Below are 14,373 nucleotides of genomic sequence, written 5' to 3'. Positions count from 1 at the left end.
TTCCTCGGCATCGTCCCTTAAGGCCCCGACTTTGCCCACCAGACCTCTAAAAACAACGTTGGCGCTGGTGGGCAAAGCGTACTCGACAGCGGGTCAGGCGGCTGCATGCCTGCACATGATGGCAATCGTGCAGGCATATCAGGCTGACCTGCTGAGGGATCTGGACAATAGTGATTTTGTGGGGGGAGATATTGTAACAGAGTTGCGTTCGTCCGCTGATTTAGCTCTCCGGGCCACCAAGGAGACGGCCAGATGTGTTGGCCGCTCTATGGCAGCCTTGGTGGCCACGGAGAGGCATCTCTGGTTAAACCCCACAGACATCAAGGAGAGGGAGAAAGCCTTTCTGCTTGATGCGCCGCTTTCTCCTGGAGGCCTCTTCGGTGACGCAGTTCACACTGTCACCGAGAGGTTCCAGGAGTCGAAAAAGCAAGCTGCGGCGCTCAAGCAGTTCCTCCCTCTCCGGGTCCAGGTCCCTGGGGCTGCTGCTGACATCAAGCAGCCCAAGCCGAGTACGAGCGCCTCGCACAGGGCTAAGCAAAAGCAGAGCGTCGCCACCCGAACTCCTCCTCAGTGCGGGGACGAGGGGCGGCGCTCTCAGACGAGGCCTTCGAGGGGCAGGGCTGATCTGAGGACAGTCCTGATCGCCAAGAAGGCCTCGTCTAAGCGTTCCTGACGCCAGAAGCGTCAGGACGCTGAGGGTGGTTCCCCCCGTGGGGAAACGGTGTTTACCTCTGCCAACGGTACCCGTTTCGTGCTGCCAACCCTGCCGCAATGCCAGGGCGCAGTCGTCTCCGCGGGCCCCCGAGCAGTCAAGTCAGTCGTTCCCTGCCGGTCCGCCGCTTCAGGGCACTGTGCTTGTTGCTCAAAATACACCAGAGACCAGCCTCGAGAGGCTGGTTCCCTTAGTAGATTTTCTAGACGAGTGGAAACGTCTATCGAACATATCTCGTTGGGTCCTGCAGATTAAATGGAATGGTAAATGGACTGCATTTATATAGCGCTTTTATCCAAAGCGCTTTACATTTTGCCTCACATTCACCCATTCATACACCGACGGCGATGTCAACCATGTAAGGCACCATCCAGCTCGTCGGGAGCAGCTGGGGTTAGGTGTCTTGCTCATGGACACTTCGACACTTGGTCAGGCGGAACCGGGGATTGAACCACCAACCTTTCGGTTTGTAGACAACCTACATGAACCACTGAGCCACTGCCGCCCCCAGATTATAAAAAGGGGGTACGCCATTCAATTCAAAAGGCGGCCACCTCCTTTCAGCGGTGTCCTACCTACAGAGGTGGGCCCGGAGAAGGCTCTGGTAATGGCACAGGAAGTAGAGACACTCCTGCAAAGGGGGGCTATAGAAAGGGTTCCTCCTCCCGGCAGGGAGTCTGGGTTTTACAGCCGTTACTTCATCGTGCCAAAGAAGGATGGGGGCTTACGCCCGATATTAGATCTGCGTCTATTAAATCGCTCAGTGGCCAAGCTCAAGTTCAAGATGCTCACACTCAGACAGATTGTGTCGCAGATCAAATCGGAGGATTGGTTTGTCACCATAGACCTCAAAGATGCGTATTTTCATGTCTCCATCCTTCCACATCACAGGAAGTTCCTGAGGTTTGCCTTCGGGGGAGAGGCATACCAATATTGAGTACTTCCTTTCGGTCTAGCTCTGTCACCCCGCACATTCACCAAGTGTGTGGATGCAGCTCTGGCACGGTTGCGTCTGCAGGGCATCCGCATACTGAATTATATCGACGACTGGCTGATTGTAGCGAATACAGAACAGATGGCGGTTCAGCATCAAGATGCTGTTTTCGCGCTCATGTCGAAGTTGGGGTTGAGGCTGAACGCCAAGAAGAGTGTGCTTTCTCCGGCTCAGAGAACCACTTTTCTAGGTGTGAACTGGGATTCGGTAATCATGCAGGCGCAATTATCGCCAACACGCACAGCATCGATCCTGGCAGCAGTCAAAGAGCAGAAGCTAGACCGGGCCGTCACTGTGAAACAGTTCCAGAAACTGTTAGGTCTCATGGCAGCAGCGTCCAACGTAATACCTCTTGGCCTACTGTACATTTTGACCATCTCATCTCTCAAAAGAATAGGAGATATTCAGTCCCTGTCGGTAGGGCCCTCATGCCTAGAGTTTGCGCCTGGGATGGTAAAGGCTTTTCTGCATCCCAGGCCGGGTTACGTCCCCAAGGTTCCTACGAGCCCACGGGGCCCCATTACTCTCCAAGCCTTCTGTCGTCCTCCTTTCGCAACGTCAGACCAGGAAAGACTAAATCTGCTGTGCCCTGTTAGGGCATTAGATACGTATGTCCACAGAGCTGCCTTGTGGAGAAAGACCGATCAATTGTTCGTCTGTTTCGGAGCCCCTAAGAAGGGGGCTCCAGTATCTAAGCAGACAATGAGCAAGTGGGTGGTCGAGGCCATCTCACTTGCTTACGAAGCGGCCGGGTAGCCATCTCCACTGGCTGTCCAGGCGCACTCTACCAGGGGTATGGCTGCTTCTAAAGCACTTTTGTCGGGGGCTTCCCTCCATGATATTTGTAACGCGGCAGGCTGGTCGTCTCCGCTGACTTTCGTCAGATTCTACGAGCTAGATCTGGCATCTACTGTTGGGGCGCAGGCACTCTCTTAATCGTGTGCGCTTCGGCTTCACACATACAAGGCACTTGGTCCTACGGCGATGTGGGTATAAGCGTTCTCACAGCGTTTCGACGCAGCTCGAGTTCCCCGAAAGGGAACGTCTCGGTTACGTATGTAACCCTAGTTCCCTGAGGGGGACTCCCGGCATGCCCGTGATCACTTACTTCAGGCTTTATCAGAAGCTAGTTCCTGTTTGTTTTCACGGACGCTTTATAGCTTCCGGTCGATGACGTCATCACGCCGACGATCGATCGATTTTCCGATGGAATGGATCTACAGACGCTTCACAACGCATTAACGCAGAGGCGTTCTCACAGCGTTTCGACGCAGCGTCTCGTTCCCTCAGGGAACTAGGGTTACATACGTAACCGAGACGTTTTGTCAACTCAAAACTAATCCTGTAACCCTGAGTTTGTTAAACTACCATCATGGTACAGGCCCCAGAATAAAGCACTCAAAACTACACTGACACTAAACATGACTTCACAAAGAGTAACTGAATGAATAGGGCTAATAGGCCCCATTTACACTGCATGGTTCAAGTGACCCAATTCTGATTTTTTCCTCTCATGTGGCACAGATCGGATATGACATTTGAACGTGTAAGCAGTAAAAAAATGCATGAATTCTGATATCCTCAGATCGGATTCAGGCCTCACTCATATGTGATAATAAATCTGATATGATTCGGATGCGTGCATATGTAAGCGGACAGATCGGATATTCCCCAGTAAATGCGAGTCGTACGTCATTGAAAAAAGGACGGAGGCGAATGACGTCAACTCAGGTGGACACAAACTGCGATCCAGTGTTGCCAAGTCTGCGGTTTTCATGCGGCATTGGGCTACTTTAACACAGTTTTGAGTTGCAATTGGACTGGTTTTGTTGTGAAAACCTGGCAACCCTGTCAAGGGCTCTCCTCTTTTTCTCCGCCTTAAGAGAGAAATGTTTTGATTTAAAGATGTGTGGAACTGTGCAGACAGCAAAACATTGTGCAATCATTTTCTCTGCGTCCATTGCATATCGCGCTGTTTTACTTCCTTTCACCGGTTAAGAACGTCTTGGGCTGTTTTGCCAGTGTACAGCGTAAATGCAAATATCGGATACGGGTCGCTTTTGAAAAGATGATGTAAGCGGGTCGTCAAAAAAATCGGATATAGTCACCAAATCGGAATTGTGCATCAAGACCTGCAGTGTAAATGCAGCCATATAGACAGAGTTAACAAGGGTGATGACACACAGGTGGAAGTGATCAAACAATAATCCAGGCAATGGGATCTGGGAAATGCAGTCCATGACGATATAACAAATATGTTTGAGTGCCCGCTGGTGGCTACCAATGAGGTTCATTCTCGAGTTAGGCGAAACATGAAACATTTGAGTATTTGCAAGAACCAATGAGGTTCATGCTTGCGTTACATAGCACGTTTGAGTTTCAGCAAGAACCAATGAGGTTCATTCTTGTGTTACGCAGCACATTTGAGCTTCAGCTAGAACCAATCAGGTTCATTCTCGTGTTACGCAGCTCATTTGAACTTCAGCAAGAACCAATCAGGTTCATTCTCGTGTTACGCAGCACGTTTGAACTTCAGCAAGAACCAATGAGGTTCATTCTCGTGTTACGCAGCACATTTGAACTTCAGCTAGAACCAATGAGGTTAATTGTCCTGTTACGCAGCACGTTTGAGCTTCACCAAGAATCAATCAAGTTCATTCTCGTGTTACGCAGCTCGTTTGAACTTCAGCAAGAACCAATCAAGTTCATTCTCATGTTACGCAGCTCGTTTGTGTCACGTACACACAAAGGAAATGGTGCGAGGACTCAAGTGCAGAATTGATCCTTTATTTACAAAAAAAATTAAACAGAAAACAAAACCCACAAGGGGGCAAAATACATAATCAAAAACATGAACTGAAGACATACCAACACAGGGAACCGGGAGACATAGGCAAGACAAGGATACGACGCAGACTGACAAACACAAGGAGCTTATAAAGGGAAGAAATCAAGAGGGAACTGGTGGGAGAAATCAGACCAGGGAGGTCGCGAGGGGGACAGACCAGGGCGGGGGGGACAGAACAGGGCGGGACGGGGGGGACAGGGGAAACAGACAAGGAAGGAACAGACAAGGGAGGGGTCAACAAGGGAAACATGGGGAAAACAAAAAATTCAGGAGGCCATGGTGGTCCACATAGTTCAAGTAGCCAGTGCTGTCCCCTGCGTTCAGGCAGAGCAGGGCGCCTCAGTGGCGCAGGCGAAGCAGGACGCCTCAGTGGCGCAGGCGGAGCAGTGCGCCGGGGAAACTTCTCCGGTCCAGCAGTGTCCACCGGAACAGAGTCCACCGGCACTGGGACCACCGGAATTCGGACCACCGGTGCAGGGACCACTGGCATCGGGACCTCTCGAACACGATCCACCGGCACATGATCCAACGGCACTGGGGCCACCAGAACACGATTCACCGGCATTGGGATCACTGGAACAGGCACGGAGGGAGCCACCGACACTGGGACCACCGGAACACGATCCACCGGCACTGGGACCACCGGAACACGATCCACCGGCAAAGGGACCACCGGCACAGGGACCACCGGAACAAGATCCTCCGGCATAGGGACCACCGAAACAGGGACCACCGGAACAAGATCCAGTGGCATTGGGGCCACCGACACAGGGACCACCGGAACACAATCCACCAGCACAGGGACCACCGGAACACAATCCACCGGCACAGGGACCACCGGAACACAATCCACCGGCACAGGGACCACCGGAACACAATCCACCGGCACAGGGACCACCGACACAGGGACCACCGGAACAAGATCCACCGGCATAGGGACCACTGACACACAATCCACCGGCACAGGGACCACCGGAACACAATCCACCTGCACAGGGACCACCGGAACACAATCCACCCGCACAGGGACCACCGGAACACGATCCACCGGCACAGGGACCACTGGAACACGATCCACCAGCACAGGGACCACCGACATATTCGAACCACCGGAACTGGGACCACTGGAACAGGCATGGAGGGAGCCTTCTTCTCCTCCTCGGTTTCAAGACCACTGGAACACGGACCACCGGAAATGAGTCCACCGGATAACGGACCACCGGCACAGGGACCACCGGCACAGGATCCCCTGGAGCTATGAACACCGGGTGGGTGGTGAATGTGGAGCCATTCTTCCTCCTCATTCTCCCCAAAGGGATCATTGGAGGACTGGGGACTTGGCAGTTTGTGGGGAAGATTGGGGGAGGCCCAAGAGGTGGAAGACCACCCCTCCAGGGCACTCCTCCACCATCACGATCGTAAACATACCCCACAAACTGCCAAAATGATAATGGTCCCCAGCATTCCCATCTCCCAGGCGATGATTGGCTTATTAAGGCGGGTGTTAAACATGTCCTTGAGCTCTGCCTGACTGATGTTGAGCTCCTCCACTGCAAACTAAGTAAACTCCTTTATGCTAGCTCCCTCCTGTTGGAGGGGAAAGAGTCTGCTGTGTTGGCCTTCTCCTGATGCAGCGGAAAGACAGGGAGATGGGAATAGGAAGATCCCCATTCTGCTGAGTCCTCAGAAGGTCGTATCCTTTTGTCACATACACACAAAGGAAATGGTGCAAGGACTCAGGTGCAGAATTGGTAATTTATTTACAACAAAAATAAACAGAAACAGAAAACAAAACCCACGAGGGGGCAAAATACATAATCAAAAACATGAACTGAAGACATACCAACACACGGAACTGGGAGACGTAGACGAGACAAGGATACGACGCAGACTGACAAACACAAGGAGCTTATAAAGGGAAGAAATCAAGAGGGAACAGGTGGGAGAAATCAACACTAATCAGATAACAAGGGGGAGGGATCAGACAAATACATGAGCACATGCTCAGAAGGACAAAACCCACATGTGCACACAAGACAGGACAGGCATGTGACAGTTTGAACTTCAGCAAGAACCAATCAGGTTCATTCTTGTGTTACGCAGCATGTTTGAACTTTGGCAAGAACCAATCAAGTTCATTCTCGTGTTATGCACCTTCAGTAAGACCCATGAGGTTCATTCTTGTGTTACACAGCAGAAAAGCAGTTTTTAATTTCATTTAAAATATCTTAATTTGTGTACTGAAGATAAATAAAAGTCTTACAGGTTTGGAACGACATGATGGTGAGTAATTAATTACAGAATGTAATTTTTTTGTGACCTAACCCTTAAGAATGAAATAACATGTCAAACAACATTCTAGAATATTGTTTGTGTAAATATTAACTCTTGAGACTTAAAAAGACAAAGTTACAAAACATTTAGTATTGTGTATAATGCATTATCATAGTTTATGCTCTTGGAGCAAATGCTTGTAGTCTGAAGTTCACCTGTACCAAACCTGTTTTCTACATAAAGACTGTTCTGCTGTCTGGCATTTCGTTGGAAGATCTACTCTCCCTTGGCCACCTTTAAAATCTGGGCTCAGACTAGATCATTTTAGGAAGAGCATACATCCAAAAACAAAAGGTGCACCCAAGGACAGAGGCCTGGAATATTCATCCACTCTCATTGTACGATGCACACACACACCAGGATGAAGCTCAAAATGAACAGAAATTACGGCTTGTGTCCAAAACAGTCTCTGGACTGCTTTCATACAAAACTACAAAGACAGGAATCCTTGCACAAAATGAAACAAGCAGCCCCAGCCCCCCTTGCACCCCCTTCCATGTTTCTAATGTGGCATACGGGCCAGGGCGGAGAGGCCCTCATGCTTCTGATAAGAAGTTCCTCAAGTTCTTATCATCATCCATCGCATATTATTTCACATCTTATCAAATTTTACTGTTGAAAAGACCAAATGCCCACATAGCACACGCAGGAAAAGAGTGTCTGAACCTAAGATGGTTTTGGCTCTTTGGTATCTGTACAGATACAAGATGAACATGGGCATCATATTTCCCACCTCCAGTATGACACGTTTCCCTGTGAAGTGCGAACAAAGGCATGACATGGATTCCTGCGGTGTGAGGCTTATCTTCTGTTTTTACCACCATAGTAATTGCAATATGTGGGGTGCAGCAGTTCCAGTACAATCAAAATCCCTCCCAGTGTCTTTTTAGTGTCATTGAGATACTATTATACATTTATTAAATCATATTTATATTTAATTAGTTTTAATTTTTATATTTGCGTTTTCATTTGAACTCTTTCCAGGGTTTTTGATCATGTTCACAAAAAATGTAATAGCCCATAGAATATTTTGTTTTATGAATATCTGAGCATGCAATATATCAAAAGAAAGAGCTGACCCTCTGCTTTAAAAAAAAAGTCTAGCTTCAAGCCTTCGTTTTTTATCAACACTTAAATATGGGTTTAATTTTTTTTAAAAAGCTACATTTTGAACAAAAAAATGAAAACAATCACGTTTCCAGATCAGATGATCAAACACAGATGAGTCCATCAACACCCCTAATGCTTCAGTCCTGTAGCTCGTCCTGGGTCCACATCTCATTCAGTAACATTAGATAGTTTCGATTTATATGCTGTTTAATGTTGATGATCAATTTATTTTACATATGCATCTGATTACATACAATTGCTTTTTTGTGTGTCTTCTTAATCTGTGTTTTGATCAGGAGATTTAGTACTCATTCAGAAGATGTCTAATAGCGCCCCTTAGCGTATAATAGTGAAAACACAGAAAATACTGAAAAAAAAGGGGAAAAAAATGAAAATTTGAAAAAAAATTGTCTGGCGGGGAAAGAGTTAATGAAAGTTAAACTAATTTTGCTGTGAGTTTTTGTCATTTTTTATTTTAGTAACACTTTATTTGATGCATTTATGTATATGCACGGCTTGACATTAACACCTGCCAACCCACCAAATGCGGGTAAATTTCAGCTGTGGCGGGAACGGCAGCCACTCCCACTAGCCACTTTGGCGGGTTGAATATAACTTACAGCTAAATGAAATGCCAAGACCAAGACCGTCGTATCACAAAAATGGCTACAATTCCACTACAATTCTTTATACTTAGTGATGGCGAGAATCGCGCTGAATGACACACAACAAAAGCGCTCTCTCTCTCATGCGCTCTCTGTCGCACGTGTGATCAGTTCTCCCTGCTCCTGAATAGTCAAATACACGCGCACACTGATGTCAAAATGTCCATCGCATGAACAAAGTTGGTTATGGCTTAAGTGTATGTAAACAGGTGGGTAATAATTATATGTGTCACAAATATTACATCCATGCATTCAGGAGCCCATTAATGTTATGTCATTAATGTCATTAATGTTAATCAAACAACTACAGATGTTAAATAAATGTATACATATTAAATAAATATGTATTAGTATCTGAATTTTTATTTTATTTTGTATTTACTATTGTTTTTGTAATTTGCTTAGGGTATTTTTTTAAATTATATATATATATATATATATATATATATATATATATATATATATATATATATATATATATATATATATATATATATATATATATATACACTGTAAAACCCAACAAGTTACGGTAACTCAAACCATTTGAGGAAACCGATTGCTTCAAACCAATTAAGTTTTAAAACCATTAAGTATGAGTACTGAAAACTCATATACATTGAGTTAAATTAACTCATATTTTAGTGTTGTTTAAGTGTTAAAACTTATATTTTAGTGTTGTGTTGATCAATTATTAAGAGTAAACTGAACTTAAAGATTTTAAGTTAATTTTATTAATTCAGTTTGAATCTTAGGTAACAAATCTAACTAAGTCTTAACAACTACATGGTTACTTAAATGGTTTTAGGAAACAGATTGCGGCAAATGGTTTAAGTTCATCAAACTCAAAGTGATTAAGTTACATAAGACTAAGCACAAGCTAACATTGGTACAAAATGAAGACAGAACAGGAGGGTATTTTTAAGTAATTTATTGAAATATAACATTTACATCATAAATACAGTATGCCATATGTTCACAAATATAACTAGACAAAAAATATTAGACTTTTTCACCAAATAAAACAGCACAAACATGTTTAAAAAAGTCATAACATTTAAATAACAAAACATATAAAATAAAAAAATTATGTAAAAAGGTACGTTTCCTCAAAAAGCAAAAGCACTGTATGATCTTTAATGTACTCTAAGTGTATTGCACTGACCGAAGACTTGGCAGACATCACCACCTCATCTTTAAAGACAATCAAAGCATCCAGTGGGTTTAAAGGTAACGTTCCCTCTTCCTCCTCGACAGTAAGGATGGTGACTGTTGGCTTCTGCACCTGGTCAAGCTCCTTTTTCTATATGCATTGGAAAAAAAGTTTGTATGTCACCACATATAAAAATAACCCTTGTCAGGGCAGACACCATATTTCAATTTTCATAAATAAAAAAAATGTTCTAGACCTTGAATTGAATGACGAATTGAATTGAATTGAATTCAAGTGATAATGCACACATTGCAAAACATTTGTTTTTCATTTCAGTATGTCATAAATAGAAAGAGGCAACAGTTTACTGTCAAAGATTTGTCGCTCACATCACGCCGCATCCAGTGTAGACAACATAACGGACTATAAGGGGCTCTTTTGTCCTGTCGCGCTGCTCACATCCGGTGTAGACAAGGTGAAACAAGACAGATTTGATTAACAAATTTTAAATGGATAATGGCAAGACATCCTTGGTGTAAATTACGTTCTTCTTTCAGATTAATATAATCAGAGCGGTATTAATAAATGTCCTGGTTAATCCAAGCATTATAATGGCAGTAAATGGCTGTCCAAAATTTGAAGCCAAAAAAGTGCATCTATTCATTATAAAAGTAATCCACATGACTCTGGAGGGTTAATAAAGTACTTCCGAAGTGAATCGATGGGTTTATATAAGAAAAATATCCATATTTAACTCGTTATAAAATAAGAAAATAACTAGTTTCCGGCGCAACGATGACGTCGGATATAGCGTAAAAAAGCATAACAGCCACGGCGTTGACGGCGGACGCAGCGTAAAAAACATAAATGATGTGACGATGATGTCGGGCGTTGCACAAGCGTTTTGAATCACGAGAGGATATTTTTCTTACACAAACCCATCGATTTAATTCAGAAGGCCTTTATTATTCCCCCGGAGCCGTGTGGAGCACATTTAAAATGGATGGATGCACTTTTTTGGGCTACAAATTTTGGGCTGCCATTCACTGCCATTATAAAGCTTGGACGAGCCAGGACACGTATTAATTTAACTCTGCTTGTATTCGTCTGAAAGAAGAATGTCATTTACACCAAGGAGGACTTGAGGGGGGGAGTAAATCAGGGTGAACGATTCCTTTAAGCTTGAGCTGAGATTGGTTTATTATGTGTCAAATAAGCTTTTGCTGTGCTCAATGTATATGCTAATGAAAGCCTAAATTAAACGTTTTGAAGACTAGATTTTCAATGGACAGATTAATAAAATTCTTATGTGTTTGGAACAATATGACGGTTGGTAATTTGATTCATGACTGAATTTGTATTGGCAAGTGGACTATACATTTAAGACAACTTGAATGGTCAACTATCAGTCACTGTAACCACACCATGCATTTATGCTGGTGGCAGCTGAAAGGTTAACATGTTGCTAAATAAATGTAATGTAGTTTTGACATGTGTCCTACCTTGTGTCTTGAAAACATCTCCTGACTCTTCCTTTTAAATAGTAACAGACCTGCCAGGATCGTAGTTTTCTTTATGATTCATGACAAGACTTCTTCTTCTGCCAGTGAAAATATAACACACGAAATGTTTCTGTTTATATTAGGAAAGCCAACTATAACAACAACTTTCAAGACTTGACCAGTATTCTCCTGAAGCAATACAACATGACTTTGAATGATAGACAGACTGGACTTTGGACTTTAAGCCTTTTAAAAAAATCATATTGCTTCAGAAGACTTACAAGTTGTGCTAAAAGACATTTATGGTCATAATTACGTTTGCAAAAATAGCAATTCATTCAAAAATTTAAATTGAAGAACAAACTTATATTTGTATGAACATTATGTAACTGTTCATAACGTTATCATTTGCATTTTGCACAGTAACGTTACAAAATTCCATTGATTTGTTCAATATGTTAATTCTAACTTACTTACTCATAGAATTGTAGCCACGTTGCTGCCATTGCACCTTCGTCTTTGCTCTGAAAAGATTTAAAAGCATGGCAACAATGTGTTAGTGTGAGTTTCAAATGAGAAAACGTCATGAGAAACAAATAACAGTTTAAAATTTTATCTAACGTTAGCAAAACAGGATCTAAAATGCTCCTCAAGTCAATTTGTTCACCCCGGAGCTTCAGCTGCTTTAGTTAAATTAACTAGCATCACATATGATAGAGGAAACTCGAATTCGATTAACAATACATTTAAAACGGTTGTAATATAAGGAATGCGTGAGTTTGCATTAACGTTACCTTTTGCTTTAACGTAAGTTAGTTAACGTCACTGTGGCACGAGACGAGAGACATGGAAAGATGGCCAACTGTCTCAAAAGCCAGCGTTTATCTGTCCGACTGTGAGAAAGCACAAACATATATTTTTTAATTCCCCGCTGACAAACTGCAGTGTAAAACAGCATAATTAACTCCAAACGTGTACATTAACGTTACCGTTGATAACACTGGTGCAATAGCGCATTTGCTCCTAATGTTAGATTGTTTGCTGGCTAACTTTACACACAACATTACTGAGCTGGTTAATCTTCGGATAAACATAAAAGAGGTACGAAAATAACACTGAAAACGTTCAAACATGAGCGAAATATGAATAAATAAGTTTGAAACGCTTACCTTTTGTTTTTCTTGACTGTAGCGCGAGCCGTCCTGCTGTGACTGGACTGAAGGAGGGAAAATGGTGCGGTTTTTGTTACCTCGGAAACTCACTGGGATGATACTTTGACATGACTAAATGTAATGACTTTAAAAGAGCTTAATGTAAGACTGTAGGCTTAATATGAGGTAGATTAATGTATATACTATTGTTTATTTGTTTATTTTATCAGCTTTTAGTTATTTAATTGGCCATAGATGTAAAATACTAGATTAAATAAATATCTGTAACTTAAACCATTAGAGTTAAAAAGTTTTAGTAACTTATTTAGATTGAGGTTTGCTTACAATAATACATTTTTGAGTTAACATCACACATATTTGTTAAGTTGAATTAACTTTTTTGGTAACATTAAGTAAAATGAACTTATTTCATTTAGTGAATTTCACTGTTAGGTTTTACAGTGTATATATATATATATATATATATATATATATATATATATATATATATATATATATATATATATATATATATATATATATATATATATATATATATATATTTATTTATATATATATATATATATATATATATATATATTTATATATATATATAGCCTAACTAAAATAACTCATAGCCTATCATATTACATTTTTCATTTTTATTATTATATTGCACACCCCTTGCCCACCAGCACATCCCAGCTGATATACAATGTAGTCTTGATTTGGGTGGGCACTCTGCATTTGAAAGTTTGAAAGGGTTTTAAACCTTCTAAATCAAGTAAAATGACTCAAAATCAAGTAATTTAAGCATGCCAGAGTCAACTTTAAACATTTAGAATGTAATTTCCAAACAGCAAAATTGTGGCCGGTGAAAATGCTGAGTGGCTAGTAACTTTGGAAAACCACTAGCCACAGTGGCTGGTGAGCAAAAAAGTTAATGTCAAGACCTGTGTATATGCATAGTCAAGATAGTTATAATGTATGTACGTTTCAGAATTGTGCTTTGCCTTTAGTCACCAAGCTTATCATAATGGGAGTTTTGATTTCCTCTCAGACAACTGACCTATCGATAAGACCCTCCCCTTGAACGCAGATGAGCCAATAGCATCAGTTGAACGAGCACCGGAACTCGGATATCTTTAGGTTTCAGCGCCATAGAAAAACATTGGAAAATCTGATGCTGTCATCGGTTTGATAGTGTTTCTGCTACAAAAATGGTAAAACGATGTTCCTGGGGTACTGTAAAACTGGTATCCTGAAAGGATTTTTTTTGGTTGGTCTACATTTCAGTGCGTCTCTCCATATTAAGATGGTTAAATGTAACTTAGGGTGCGTTCACACTTGTCATGTTTGGTTGGATTAAAACGAACCCTGGTGCGATTGCTCGGTTAGTGCGGTTCATTTGAACATATGTGAACGCTGCCATCCGAACCCTGGTGCGCACCAAACAAGCGGACCGAGACCGCTAAAAAGATGGGTCTCGGTCCGCTTCCAAACGAACTCTGGTGCGGTTCGATTGATATATGAACGCAACACGGACCAAAGACATGTAAACGAACCAAAAACAGGACGTATAATTTCACAAGATGTGACGCATAATGCAGCTGATTTGACGACGCGGAAAGATCGGTGTACGTTATCCAAAAAGAGTAACTTTAACGTTAGAGGGCAAACGTGGAGCAACGAGTAAGTGCCTAATCAATATTTGGTCAGACGAGCATGTTTCAAAAATGCTAGAAAAAACACACAAAAAGCATACCTGGCTCTTCTCATCAAAGTTCCTGTGTTGCCCATTATTAGCAGGGACAGACGACAGAACGGCCGTCTCTTTTCTGCACAACGGAGGAAATACTGCCGCTGTTTTGAATGTTTTGAACATTTTATGAGCTCTTCATGAG

General features: G+C 42.7%; 1 long non-coding RNA gene across 1 annotated transcript; it reads right to left on the bottom strand.

Annotated features, from left to right (window-relative positions):
- Positions 1-9,559: 9,559 nt before the first annotated feature.
- LOC137090784 (uncharacterized) lies at positions 9,560-12,863 on the bottom strand. Its single transcript, XR_010907970.1, has 4 exons — positions 12,488-12,863; positions 12,113-12,211; positions 11,796-11,842; positions 9,560-9,966 (listed from the first exon to the last, which is right to left on the bottom strand). It is a non-coding gene; the product is annotated as an uncharacterized lncRNA (long non-coding RNA).
- Positions 12,864-14,373: the final 1,510 nt, after the last annotated feature.

The sequence above is a fragment of the Pseudorasbora parva genome, chromosome 10, assembly GCF_024679245.1.
Source record: "Pseudorasbora parva isolate DD20220531a chromosome 10, ASM2467924v1, whole genome shotgun sequence".
NCBI classification, from domain to species: Eukaryota; Metazoa; Chordata; class Actinopteri; order Cypriniformes; family Gobionidae; genus Pseudorasbora; species Pseudorasbora parva.
This window is presented reverse-complemented; position numbering and strand designations above follow the sequence as displayed.